The sequence below is a fragment of the Phyllobates terribilis genome, unplaced genomic scaffold (genome assembly GCF_046119375.1).
Source record: "Phyllobates terribilis strain yellow unplaced genomic scaffold, ASM4611937v1 Scaffold_35__1_contigs__length_13245226, whole genome shotgun sequence".
In the NCBI taxonomy this organism is placed as follows: domain Eukaryota; kingdom Metazoa; phylum Chordata; class Amphibia; order Anura; family Dendrobatidae; genus Phyllobates; species Phyllobates terribilis.
Window position 1 is genome coordinate 6081991 of NW_027362795.1, and position 10580 is coordinate 6092570.

The 10580-nt window shown below is 40.0% G+C and overlaps 1 pseudogene; it reads left to right on the forward strand.

Moving 5' to 3' along the window:
- The first annotated feature begins 1216 nt into the window (after positions 1-1216).
- LOC141182699 (uncharacterized) lies at positions 1217-10018 on the forward strand (annotated as a pseudogene).
- The last annotated feature ends 562 nt before the right edge of the window (positions 10019-10580 follow it).

Consider the following 10580-nt stretch of genomic DNA (forward strand, 5'->3'; position numbering starts at 1 on the left):
ACAAACGGATTAGCCTCTGAAATTCAGGATGCCAGATCCTTCTCTGCCCTGACATCATCTGTCGGGAGGCCCCCAAATAATGTATATAGTCAACCAAACCCCGGAAATCAGTGCTTTCATGCAACTTTAGTCTGTGTATGGGGGCATTAAAAAGTAGCTTATTGGACTTTGCCTCTGGCCCGGCCTAATAGACTTTTCTACTTTGCAGGCCCAGACACCATTATTGGTTATTTAAGTATCGTAGTAACTAGGCAGCCCCATACTATCAAGTACTTGGGAGAGGAGGGGCACTGAGCCGAACTCTGTCAAACCATCTTAGATGCCATGTTTGCTCTTGACAGCAGCAAGTGGTTAAACTGCCTGGGTTTGTGTAGCAGCTGCACCTGTGCCATCCCTGAGGTGAACATCTATGTTCTGGTGCCCAAAAGAGTTACTTTTTAACATGTTAAACATTTGTTTTAAAATAATTAACAAAATGTTAATATCTGCTTTTTTATGGAGTTTTTCTTGTAGTATAGGAAAGCCTAAGGCCAGAAATAGACTTCATAAAACATTGTACATGGAGACTTTGGCATCAAATAACTCCTGTCTTGGTGAGACTGCTATCAAATAATTTTTGTCCACTGTATTTGTGCAAACAAACAAGCTTTTAGAAATGCCTCAAACTTCTGTGTGTGAATCAGACCTGAGCTCTAACTTGTTAGAAGATGACAGTTCGGTGAAGAAAGGAAACATATAGACGGCCGTTGGGGATGTAGTTTGTGACAGACTCTGGCTAAAAATGTTAATAGAGCGGTAGTAGAAGATGAAGATGTCGTCCTCATCATGAAATAGTTATTTCTCATGTCACGTGTAATGAATATCTCCTGCAGTATTGCTAATGCTTATTCCAGTGTCAGTAAATGAGACGAGAATTAGTAATAAGGTAGAGGAGTCTATGAGAAACGTATTCAGCTGCAGACTGCGAGGAAAAAACTGCTTGTTGTCTGTGGCCTAAAATATATAGGTTTTATTAGTGTATGTAAAGACGAAATCTAAATACTGTAAAAAATAAATCTCAAATGTTTCCCTTATTATCTCCAGTAATTGTATTATTACACAGGATTTTTTGATGTTACATCTGCTCAACTTCTCATTTAGGTCTCTACAATATCAGATCCTCTCAGTGAATATCTTCTATATTAGAGTTTTCCTGATTTACCCATCAAAGATAGTTATGGACCCAGACAAGATGGCTGAGAAAATATTACAAATGACCCTAGAGATCCTCTTCCGGCTTACTGGAGAGGTGAGAGATTCTGATGACGTCACATTACATCATTCTTATCTATGGCAATGAAAGATGGACAGAACTGGAGAGGTGAGGACTCTGGAAATGTCTGTAGTGAGATTTATTAATGTGTCTCTCCATAAACAGGATTACACAGTAGTGAAGAAGACCTCTAGTGAGCGTTGTCAGGACCATGTGTCTGAGGGATTGGGAAGAACCCAGAGCCCAATCACAGGGCTTCCACCTCATCACCTGGTACATGAGAATATGAATGACCAAAAGATCCTAGATCTGGCCTACAAGATGATTGAGCTGCTGACTGAAGAGGTGACACTGCTGGGAATGCTGAGACATTTTATAGTAAAGCTATGAAGGGATTGGGGGATAACTCTGTCATTGTATGTGTCAGATTCCTATAAGGTGTCAGGACGTCACCGTCTATTTCTCCATGGAGGAGTGGGAGTATTTACAAGGACACAAAGATCTGTACAAGGACATCATGATAGAGGTTCCCCAGCCCCTCACATCACCAGGTAATAGACAGGACTGAATACACACAGCCTATAATTATCTGTATGTAAAGAATGAATTCAGTTCCTGTATGTGTTTCCTCCAGATCTATCCAGTAAGAGGACATCACCAGAGAGATGTCCCCGTCCTCTTCTTCCACGGGACTGTAAACAAGAAGATCTCAATGTTCCTCAGGATCAGGTAGATGGAGAGAAGGTGTCACGAGATCTCCCCTATTTATCTTGTTTTATCCACCAGTATTATATGGTTTATACTTGTGTAATGAGAACGGTGGAGATGGCAGGATTAGTGCTGATCATAGATGTGACTTCTCCATCTGTCTGTGACTTGTACAATATTTTTTTCAGGATGAAGATCTGTTCCATATTAATACTATAGAGACATATGAAGGGGGTGATGACCTCTGTAAAGAGGAGATTCCTACATATGACTACCCAGGTGAGTAGTAACCACTAAATGAAGAGAAGTCACAGATTCTTCTCATTCACAGGCTGTGGATGGTTTACTGGTCATGTAGGCTGGCCATATCACAATCGTGTGACCACCATTTTGGATCTAGACCAAAACCTTCTCTTCCACCAAAAACTGTTCAAATGACTTTGGGCATTGAAAGCCCTTTTCTATACAACTTACAACCTGGAGGATCCACCTCCAACTGAAATTAGAAGATCCTGACTTTTACCTGCCCAGGTCTGTAAGCTACAAAGCTAAATGACAGCGTACGTAGAATGTGCTGACAAGTTAGAAAATCACTTGAAGAAATATATTATGATGAGCCCGTAAGAGAAAGTGGAGGGTAATGATGCTGTCCACTTCCTAGAATCCTGATATCTTATTAGATTAATCTGCCTTCTCTCCGTTCTGTGCGGCTGAATGTCCTCATATGGTCCCTACAAGACCAGTTCCTGTCTTTATGACCAAACCTCGCTTTTATGATCGGCAACATTAAATGTGCAGTGAGGCCAAGTGTGAATTTCTGTAGAATAACAACAGAGTTTCCCTTTACCCTGACTTTTCAATTTGTTTTTAAAACAAATAACTTCAAATAGATAAAGTATACAAAAATCATTACACCTGTGCCATGATATATCTCTAAGCTGTGCTTGGCTGATTGCTGTAATATACATTTATTCACGCCTGCAGGAGATATGTTTGCATGACTCGAGCCCTGGTTTCATGGATTCACTCCACGTCATAAATTATATTATCGATCCTAAAGAATTTAGATGCAATTTATCCTGAAATGGGGGCACTAATACTTTCTCTACTCTTCTGGTCAGGACTTATAGTAGCTCCAACAGTCTACCATAAATAAGTGCAACTCTGGTTTAGTGTTGTCTTTCCCCCCCAAACATACATTCTTGTTGGGGATGTAACGTGTTTTTTTATTGTCTTTTTTTTTTACAGGTTCATTCTGTATGATAGTTTGATTGTGGTGGGATCGGCCTGCCTCACTTATGTGAGTCTGTAACTCCCTGGTAGTCTTTCAAAAAAGGTCTCCATTGTCTCTTCCAAATGCCCGAGTTCTAAATTTAAGACACCTCAGCTCTGCACTATTATAAAAAGTTCTCATTAAATGTATATTTCTTCTTGATACTCATCTGCCAGAAAATATTGGCCCTTACTATAGTTTAAATTGCCAGGAGCTACCAAGAAGCATACTCTAATTATCCCAGAGAGGTTTCACCATTAGTTATTCTTTTTTTTTCAATCTTTTCATTAGATGTGTTATTGTTTATAGTCAAAGTTTTGCCCATCATCCTTTAACCCCTGTACATGGATCTGTACTTACACAAAGACCCCTAGGCTTGCACTTGGTGTTGCCTGCTGTTCTGTGGTGTGAGATGACAAGAAGAATAGTCAGGGTTCCGGATCAGAACGAGGAGGACAGAGAAAATACAAATTCAGTAGACACAATAGTAGTCAGTAAATGGGCCGGGATCACAAGAAGAAACTAAAAAAAAAATGCACAACACGGGAGCTGAACACAGTGGACTGAACCAGCAGAGAACAAGGCTGTATCAGGCAGCTTCCGGCATTATGCATGAGCTTTAGTAAGGTGTAGTGTTTTCCATTTGAGTTAAGTAGGGAGCAGATTTGACTTTGGAAGAGCGGATTTTGCTGGATTGGTTTATGGAAGCCATGTTGCTTTTCAAGAGTTTTTGAGCCACTAATGATGTGAAAATCTCTGTTTTTCCATTGATAGATGATGGACCTGAGTGGGGGCTTGTTTTTTGTGAGATAAGTAGAAATTTTTATTGGTATTATTTTCGCATATTTCATATTTGGGAAGCAGAATGAACAAACAGTTGAACACCTCGCTCTACTGGTTCATGTTATGAGGTTTTCTATTAGACTGTCATTGTCTTGGTGAATGATTCAATATTTTTACATAACTTGCCATTTGTACCAACAGTTTAAGTAGAAATGTTCAAAAATATAAATTTCAAGAATATTTTATTCAAAGGTAATATCTTTTTTTACTTAGATGACTGTACTAGGAGATCAGAGGGACAGCTTACATCTTCAATTTTCAAATCAGATAATCTTGAGATCTCACAGGATACAATTGAAGATAATGCTATTACTCCAAATATACCATCATCCCTTCACAGCAAAGATGGGTCATCTGATCCTTTGAAACAGGTCCTATCTTCTGATTCATTACCGGCTACTAAGGAAAATCAAAGTCACAAAATAAGCATTAGAAAACGAACTGCTCCTAGAGCTAAGAAGCCAATTGCACAGTCAGAATATGGAAATAGTTTTCCCCTCAAAAAGTTTTTTCTTAAACATCAAAAAATTCACACAGCAAAGAATAGATTTTCTTGTTTCAAGTGTATGAAATGTTTTAGCGAGAAAGCAAATCTTCTTAGACACCAAAGAACTCACACAGGGGAGAAGCCTTTTTCCTGTTCAGAATGTGGGAAGTGCTTTAACCGGAAATCAGATCTTGTCGCACATCAGAGAACTCACACAGGGGAGAAGCCTTTTTCATGTTCAGAATGTGGGAAATGTTTTTTCCGGAAAGCTCATCTTGTTACACATCAGAGAACTCACACAGGGGAGAAGCCTTTTTCCTGTTCAGAATGTGGGAAATGTTTTATCCAGAAATCAGATCTTGTCGCACATCAGAGAACTCATACAGGGGAGAAGCGTTTTTCATGTTCTGAATGTGGGAAATGTTTTAACCAGAAATCAGATCTTGTTAGACACAAGAGAACTCACACAGGGGAGAAGCCTTTTTCATGTTCTGAATGTGGGAAATATTTTTCCGATAAATCAAGTCTTATCAAACATCAGAGAACTCACACAGGGAAGATGCCTTTTTCATGTTCAGAATGTTGGAAATGTTTTAACCAGAAATCAGATCTTGTTAGACACAAGAGAACTCACACAGGGGAGAAGCCTTTTTCATGTTCTGAATGTGGGAAATATTTTTCAGATAAATCAAGTCTTATCAAACATCAGAGAACTCACACAGGGGAGAAGCCTTTTTCATGTTCAGAATGTGGGAAATATTTTAACAACAAATCAGCTCTTGCTAGACATCAGATAACTCACACAGGGGAAAAGCCTTCTTCATGTACAGAATGTGGGAAATGTTTTAACCAGAAATCAAATCTTCGTAGTCACCAGCGAACTCACACAGGGGAGAAGCCTTAATCATGTTCAGAATGTGGAATTTTTTTAACTGGAAAGCGCATCTTGATAGACATCAGAGAAGTCACAGAGGGGAGACGCCTTTTTTATATCATCAATGTGGAAAATGTTTTATTTGAAAAGACACACTTTTAGCAAGAAAAAATCTTGCTAAAAAATGAGTGCGTCCCATAGACTGGAGGTAACTTCCTATGACCGAGAACAATGACACAGTGTCCTTTCTGATCAGTGAAAGAACTGCTATCTCCTCAAGCCCCACACTTATCTAACTGGTGCAGGGGAGGAGAGGAATGTACCGGGACCTGTACAGAGGCTGCACATACTGACTGAGTAGCTGAAGAACCTAGCTCATGGACCTTTCAGATCATATAACACTGTTTTACATATTTTTAAAAGTCAGGTTCCGTTATGAACTGAGTAATTTCTTAATGAGTTTGACCTCCTGAATTCAAATTGGACAATGAGTTTTCCTTTTACTGCTACATATAGTTATATGAAAAAGTTTGGGCACCCCTATTAATCTTAAGCTTAATGTTTTATAAAAATTGGTGTTTTTGCAACAGCTATTTCAGTTTGATATATGTAATAACTGTTGGACAGAGTAATGTTTCTGCCTTGAAATGAGGTTTATTGTACTAACAGAAAATGTGCAATCTGCATTCAAACAAAATTTGACAGGTGCATAAGTATGGGCACCCTTATCATTTTCTTGTTTTAAATACTCCTACCTACTTTTTACTGACGTACTAAAGCACTTTGTTTGGTTTTGTAACCTCATTGAGCTTTGAACTTCATAGCCAGGTATATGCAATCATGAGAAAAGCTACTTAAAGTGGCCACTTGCAAGTTGTTCTCCTGTTTGAATCTCCTCTGAAGAGTGGCATCATAGGCTCCTCAAAACAACTGTCAAATGATCTGAAAACAAAGATTATTCAACATAGTTGTTCAGGGGAAGGATACAAAAAGCTGTCTCAGAGATTTAACCTGTCAGTTTCCACTGTGAGGAACATAGTAAGGAAATGGAAGAACACAGGGACAGTTCTTGTTAAGGCCAGAAGTGGCAGGCCAAGAAAAATATCAGAAAGGCAGAGAAGAAGAATGGTGAGATCAGTCAAGGACAATCCTCACACCACCTCCAGAGAGCTGCAGCATCAACTTGCTGCAGATGGTGTCACTGTGCATCGGTCAACTATACAACGCACTTTGCACAAGGAGAAGCCGTATGGGAGAGTGATGCGAAAGAAGACGTTTCTGCAAGCACGCTACAAACAGAGTCGGCTGAGGTATGCAAAAGCACATTTGGAGAGGCCAATTTCTTTTTGGAAGAAGGTCCTGTGGACTGATGAAACCAAGATTGAGTTGTTTGGTCATACAAAAAGGCGTTATGCATGGCGGCAAAAAAAACACAGCAGTCCAAGAAAAAACACTTGCTACCCACAGTAAAATTTGGTGGAGGTTCCATCATGCTTTGGGGCTGTGTGGCCAATGCCGGCACTGGGAATCTTGTTGAAGTTGAGGGACGCATGGATTCCACTCAGTATCAGCAGATTCTTGACAATAATGTTCAAGAATCAGTGATAAAGTTGAAGTTACGCAGGGGATGGATCTTTCAGCAAGACAATGATCCAAAACACCGTTCCAAATCTACTCAGGCATTCATGCAGAGGAACAATTACTATGTTCTGGAATGGCCATCCCAGTCCCCAGACCTGAATATCATTGAACATCTGTGGGATCATTTGAAGAGGGCTGTCCATGCTCGGCGACCATCAAACTTTACTGAACTGGAATTGTTTTGTAAAGAGGAATGGTCAAAAATACCTTCATCCAGGATCCAGGAACTCATTAAAAGCTACAGGAAGCAACTAGAGGCTGTTATTTTTGCAAAATGAGTATCTACTAAATATTAATGTCACTTTTCTGGTGAGGTGCCCATACTTATGCACCTGTCAAATTTTGTTTGAATGCAGATTGCACATTTTCTGTTAGTATAATAAACCTCATTTCAAGGCAGAAACATTACTGTGTCCAACAGTTATTACATATATCAAACTGAAATAGCTGTTGCAAAAACACCAATTTTTATAAAACATTAAGATTAATAGGGGTGCCCAAACTTTTTCATATAATTGTATAATTAATAATAAAAGTTTCAGTACTTTGAAACATTATTATTTTTGTAAATATACAGATGCAGAATATTGTTATGCCAATTTTCTGATATTTATTTAGAGAAAACTTAGCAACAACTCGAATAACTAAAACCTGTCTAAACCCTATTGCGAATTTTAAACAGCTACAGAAATTGCATTACGAAGTTAGTCCTCATTCAGTGACGACTGTTTTTTGCTTGTTTCTTGTACTCCTGTATCGGATCATCTCTTAAAATTATACAACAGTAATCTGCAAGCATTGATGGATTTCATTTTCCTTGATATCTTTTCTCCATAGCTGCAATATCTTGGTTACATCTGTCACCATCCTCATCTCTCACAATGCCACAGTTTGGTGTAAGAAAAGTCTAGAATGTAAGAAATTAATCATTAAGGACATGTTACAGCCAAGATCCTTATATGTTTTGAGGAGAAATAACACCAACTCTTCATAGTTACTGTATCTGCTCAAGTTTCCCAAAAAGTTAGTTACCACAAATGCAAATATAAATCATACAGCCTTTTCCTTGCCCTGCAACAAATGAAGAAACTCCTCATCTTGAAGAAGCTTACGAATCTGTATTCCAATAAAGACTCCCTCTATTATATTTTTTTCACTTAACCTTGGAAAGTTATCAATCAGATGCAGGAATGCTTTTACATTTTTATCCATAGCCTTTACAAAGTTCTTCATGAGGCCCAACTTGATAAGATTTTGTTACCACCATTGCCTAGGTGGGTCCTCAACTTCTGGATGCAGGACAGTTTACTCCCTTGCTGAAGTGAATGTTGGAGAGGCCAGTCCCTTTTTTTTGTAGCAATATTCTCTTGCACGACTATCCCACTCACACAGACAACAGCAGTACTTTTGTGCAACAACCCTGACAACATATGTGAACAAGCAGATGTAGGAGCTCCTGCCGAGCATCTAGCTATTTATCCAATATAGGACCTGACGACCATCCTGAAAATCGTCATACATCTACCAGTTAACCTTCTGAGTGTGTAGGTACTTTGCTCCAGGGGGAAAAAATGACTAGGAAAAGCCACATGAAGACTGCGGGAGAAGCAAGCTGTCAGCTCCAGGATGACACCATGGTCGTCATGCTGGAGACAGATTGAGCAGGGGAGACGAGGAGGAGGGAAGTGGTGGCCAGGCTGTAGCAATTTGCCTGCACAGAAACACAGGTCTCAGCAGGTGCCAGTGGCCTTCTTATAGCAGCTACTCCACACCTGTGCACGGGCTCCAAGTGGAGGAGTTGGGTGTGCAGGAGATGGGAGAGGCAGCCGCGTTGAAGGGGATGAAAAGACCACAAAATGGCATGTGGCACAATACTCACTGCCCCACAGCCTAATCTGTACCAATGGGACATACAAGTACCTGGGGAACCTACTTTAAAAGATGTTTTCATTGCAGTGGTACATTGTAAATTCTCTCTCTGCTTTCAATGTACATTTTTGTGGTCTTAAAGATGAGATAGCAGGTATACGACACAAACTGCAGAAAATAGAGCAGTGGAAGGCAGAGTCAGCGCCGTTGAGGACCAGATAGCCGATACAAGCAATGAGAACTGGCTTGCAGAACAGCAAATATCAGCACTGCTGGCAGAAACAGATGATCTTGAAAATAGGTCAACGCTCAATGATATACCACTTATTGGTGTGCCTGAAATAATAGAAGGCTCCTTTCCTACTGAATTCTTTGAAAACTGGCTTGAAATTAATTATCAGGCTTAAAACCTTAACCTTCCTATAAGCTGTAGAACGAGCTCATAGGGTGCTCATCTTCCTCCTGGACTTCCACAAAGACCAGTGCTGGCTAAAGTTTTACACTACCGGGACAGATATATTATCCTGCAACAGCCAAGGGATCACCCAGATGTAACAATCAATGGGTCCAAAATATCAAAAAACATGTGAGAGATCTGCACTTTCCATATTCAATTATTATATTTAATAAACCTTTCTGAATTGACGTCTTCAATAAACCAGCAGCATGGGAATTATCCACAAATTTCTCCAGATCCTAATCTTAATCGGTTTTGACAAACCCATGGATCCGTAGCCGCTGAACATCAAACTTAAAACGCCAAAGAAAAGAATACAGATCAGGTTAGCACAATCTGATACAAATACTCTTAAATGTTTGTTGGGTAAGACACTATTTGCGCTACTTTCTCCCTAGTGTTTTTTCTTGGATACAACAGTAGTACTTTGGAATCATCTCCCGGTCTGGCAATTGTCAAAGGAGAGCCTGGCTGCAGAGGGAATTATCTATATAGCTACGTCATGGAATACTTTTACAATCGACTATCATCCAGGGGAACGGCTCATGTTACAAACTATTAGACAAACCGGAGGATCCATTATGGACATGGACAGTTCTACAAACATTTCCTAATGAAAATACGTTTAGACTTGAATGGGACTCTAATTTAAATAATTGTCTACACATTATGTTAACATGTTTACATAAAAAGAGAACACAATTGTGTGAAACTGCAACTGAAAAAGTTCTATCATTAGCTAAGGACTGTGAAGACCTGGGGTCTTCCGTTGGCATAATACTACTCAGACAACACAGTGTGAGAGTAAAGCAGTGTGGCAATATTTTATTGAACCACCAAATGGACATTAAACAGAACAGTCCCAGCAAATACCCAAGATGGTACAACATTACACAGTCTTGTCCTTCCGCTGACCTGCCAGGGATAGAACTGTGATTTTAGGACTTCCAGGGCCAACTACCTCAACCAGTGGCCCCGCTTTTGGTGGGCGCCTACAGAGAGGAGGTAGCCGCAAGCTTGGAAGCTGACAGTACATCGAGGTACAAGGCCAGAAGACCCAAGGTTCCCACCCTGGCCTCGCCGAGAGTTTCTACGCGTTCCAGGCGACCAGAGGGTCCCACCTGGCAACCTCAAACAACATATCCATGGGGCCAGGTGATTTCATCGTCCCAACCT